Genomic DNA, 4,226 nt, shown 5'->3' with positions numbered 1-4,226 from the left:
CCGAGGGGTCGAGGGTTCCAGGGTCGTCGAGAGTTCGAGGGGTCGAGGATCGCCGAGGGGTCGAGAGAGGTTTCCTAGTGTCAAAGTATTAAAGAAATCCATGGCTTCATCATTAGCTGGAAGTAACCAGGGCATGTTGGTACGAAGTTCTGCAAAGTTGTTCTGGAATGGAGTCCCGGATAGGATAATCCGCCTTTTGGTACGAATTCAGCAAAGGCCTTCCAAATAGCGATATTCGGAAGGCTCTTGCTGAACTTTGTACCAAAAAGCGAATTATCCTATCTGGGACTCGGTTCCAGAACAACTTTGAAGAGCTTCGTACCATCATGCACATGTTACTTTCGCCTAATGATGAAGACATGGTTTTGTTGAATCCTTTGACACTAGGCAACCTCCCGACCCCTCGGCAATCCTCTCGAACATCAGAGGAAGAAGAGGATAAAAAAGAAGAGGAAGAAGAAAAAAAAGAGGACAAGAAAGAATAGAGGAGTTCTTCTCCTCTATTCTTTCTTCTCCTCTTTTTTTCTTCTTCTTCTTCTTTTTTTTATCGGGAACGAGGGTCGTCGAGGGACATAGATGTAGTGTCGTCGTTGTCGATATATACCCCCTCCCGATAGCTTACTATGATTAGGTAGCTAGTTCTACGTTTGGCACTAATATATCCATCTGTCATGTTTGAATAATAATTTCCATGTTGTAAATATTTGTAGAAACTATGGACACCGCCCTAGACGAAGCAAAAGAAGCGTTGTTGAGGGACATAATCGCAGAAGGAAGTGATGCCGTCTCGTTGTTTCTCAACGAAACCGATGGTCTGGAAGGAGAGGGTGAACAAGCTGGCTACGGTGACCTAATGCCGGTGCAAGAAGAAGAACATGAGGACGGCTCCGGTGACCCAATGCCGGTGCAAGAAGGAGACCGTGATGACGGCTCCGGTGACCGAACCGAGTCCGGCCAGGTATATATATTAGTTAAGCCTGTGCTGACTAGCTGATTGATGCATTCATTGTTTTGGTATGTACACATATTAATTAAGTCTTTGTTCTTTTTTCTAGCCCTCCGGATCGAGCACAACTTCGGTAAAGAGACGAGGCCTGAAGAAAAAGTTGAGCTCGGATGAAAAGTTTGAGATCATAGCAATCGCGCCCGACGGCCAACCGATTGAACCCATCCGAACAAAGAACACATTTGTTGCTCAGTGCGGGGTTCTGGTTAGGGACAAGATCCCGATAAGCATCCAGCAATGGTTTAAGCCGGCTACAGAAGACCCTGAGGTGTCTTATGTCAATGATATGCAGAAAAATGATCTTTGGACTGAGCTGAAGTCAAATTTCACCCTACCGCCAGAGGATAATCCAGAGAACCCAGTTAAAGAGAAATTAATCAAGTCTTTTGCTCTTAAGAGGATGGCAGAACTATTCAGGAGGTGGAAGAAAGAGCTGAATAAGTTTGTCGAAAATAATGAGACACCAGAATTCAAGGGCAGATATGAGAAGATCAGAGATCACTGGCCCGCATTTGTGGCCCACAAGACATCGGAAAAGAGTAAGAAGATGTCGGTGACAAACAAGCAAAATGTTGTGAAGAAGAAGCTTCACCATCGCACGGGGTTAGGTGGCTACCTCGTAGCCCGGCCTAAGTGGTCCAAGACTGAGAATGATCTGGTTGATAAAGGGATCAAACCAGAGACAATTAACTGGCCAGACCGTTGCCGGACTTGGTTCTTCGGGGCTGACGGAACCTTGGACCCTGTAACAGGGAAGTGCATTTGGACGAACGATCAAATGGACATACCAGTCAGGAAGCTTAAGCAGTATATCGAAACAGCGCAGGAAGGGACGTTCTTTCCAGACAGAGAGAACGACGAGCTCACAATGGCCCTCGGGAATCCTGAGCACCCTAGATGGACACGAGGCACTCCAGGCTCCATTCCGTGGAAGGTTAGGTTTCCGGACGCAGGCGGTTACAAATCCCATGAGAGGAGGAAAAAAGTGCAACAAACCCAAATGCAGGCGCTGCAAGCAAGGGTAGACGCGATAGAGGAACGAGAAGCAAATCGCAGCAAACGTACTGCCGAAGCCTCCCCCGAAGCTACCCCGCCATCTCAGCGCAGAAGCAGCGTGGCTTCCACCGAGCTGCTTCAGCCGGAGCATGCCTTGACGGCTCCTTCCAGCTATCCCGTGGATGCTATCACGGAGTCTCAAAATTGCAACCTTATGACGCAATGGATGAATTTGAAGGTCAAGGCGGCTGTTGGCTCTGTTTATCCTACTGAACCCGCGGCAACTTTTCACTGCCGGCCGATTCCAGAAGGATATGCTAGGGTGATGGTGGATGAAATAACGGAGGGATTGAGGACCTCCAGCTTGACCACCCTACCGGTGAAGGGGAGACTCGGCTGGGGTTTGCTCTGAAGACTCCATGCCTATGGCGGAAGGAGCTCATCAACCTTCCGAACTGGACGCCTCCGCCTCCTCCTCCTCCTCCGGCGAGTCAGGGCACTCCGCCTCCTCCACCGCCTCCTCCTCCGGCGAGCGACGATCAGGGCCCTCGGCCGGCTCCTTCTCCGGCGCGTGGCGGCACTCCGCCTCCTTCTCCGCCTGCGCCGACGCGCCCGAGCAGCCAGGCTCCTCCTTCTCTGCCTCGTTAGCAAGGGCAGAAGAGACCTGCCGCCGCTCCAGCTGCTCCGGCGCGTCGTAGTCCTTCTCCTCCACCTCGTAAACAAGTAAAGAAGACAAGCGCTCCGTCTGCTCGGTCAGCGTCTAGCAGTACAACCAGAGGCGGGAGGACATACAGATTCGGTCCTTCTCTGAAGACTCCAGAGAAGTTACCATACGAGAGGACCCCGGAGGAGAACGCGAAGATCGCGCGAACCGAAGTGGATGACTGGTTTCAAGGGTTGAAAGCAAAGAGACATCCACCTCCGGAGGAGAAGGTAGATCCGGTGAAAGTGAAGCGCACTCTGGCTGCCCTGGCAAAACCACCCAAGTCTCCGCCGAAAGGCAACTATGAGTGCATTATTGCAAAGACATGGGCCGAAGCGGAGCGGTCGGGAAGTACAGTCAGTGATCAAAGGCTGAAAGAACGACGAGTAGCTGGGAAACAAATTGCCCAGCTCGGCGAACAAGCGAAGCAATCGTTCCCCCCCCCCTCAAGGTGCCTAGCGACATCGTCAATCCGAGGATGGTGCCCGGTTATGGCAATGTTGACGATTACCTGCCCGACGATGTACATTATGATCCCATGGAGGTGCAGATACATAGATACGAGTACGGGAAGCCTCTCGTCAAAGATGAAAAATCTTTAACAACGATGATGCGAAGATTACATGATTGGTACTTGAAAATCTGCAGAGAGTCTAGGGGGAGGAGTACTTTGTATGCGAGAGTTAAACCGGAGCATGACCTCGTTGGAATTGAACTGTTGCCTATTCCATTTGAGGAGTTCTATCAGTTTTTCAATCAATTGGCCCTCGATAAAACAACGATCACCTGCTACTGTCTGTAAGTACTACTACTTCTGTCATTAAGTCTCTCTATATAGCTCATCTCTTTCATTGCATGTATTTATAATTATCCTCATTATATTATGCAGAATGAAGATCGCCGAATTGAAGAAAAGACAAATCGGTGATATTGGGTTCGTTAACACATATCTCATAGATGCAACTGAGGTTGAACATCGTCCCGGAGATACCGAGGCCAACTTGCTACGACCATTCAAAAAAAATGAAAACAAAGATATAATACTCTTTCCTTACAACTTCAAGTAAGTGTCACTGTCTTGTGCATATTCGGTTTCCCTTATATATTAGTCCAGGTTATAGTAATGTAATTGATGAGTTATGCATGCGTGTGCAGTTTCCACTATATTCTCCTAGAGATTAGGCTTGAGCAGGGAGTAGTAACCGTCTTGGACTCTAAACGAAAAGATCCCCAGGAGTATGCGGACATGACTGAAATCCTCAAGAAGTAAGTTAAATCGATCATTATCCACCATATCAGCAACTTTGTTCATTTCCTGATATCAAGTAATTGTTTTCTTTGTCCGGCAGGGTTTGGAGAAAATTCACCAGAAAAGTTCCGGGACTGCCGAAGGAGCTGGAATTTAGACACCCGAAAGTAAGTACTATAGTAGCATGTTCCGCGCATCTCCTAGTGATTCAAGCGCTAGTTTCATCAATACCATTTAGCATTCTTGCTTATCAGTTTGATTGACCTCTATTT

The sequence above is a fragment of the Triticum dicoccoides genome, chromosome 3A, assembly GCF_002162155.2.
Source record: "Triticum dicoccoides isolate Atlit2015 ecotype Zavitan chromosome 3A, WEW_v2.0, whole genome shotgun sequence".
NCBI classification, from domain to species: Eukaryota; Viridiplantae; Streptophyta; class Magnoliopsida; order Poales; family Poaceae; genus Triticum; species Triticum dicoccoides.
The sequence above is the reverse complement of the archived record's forward strand: the minus strand, read 5'-3'. Positions refer to the sequence as shown.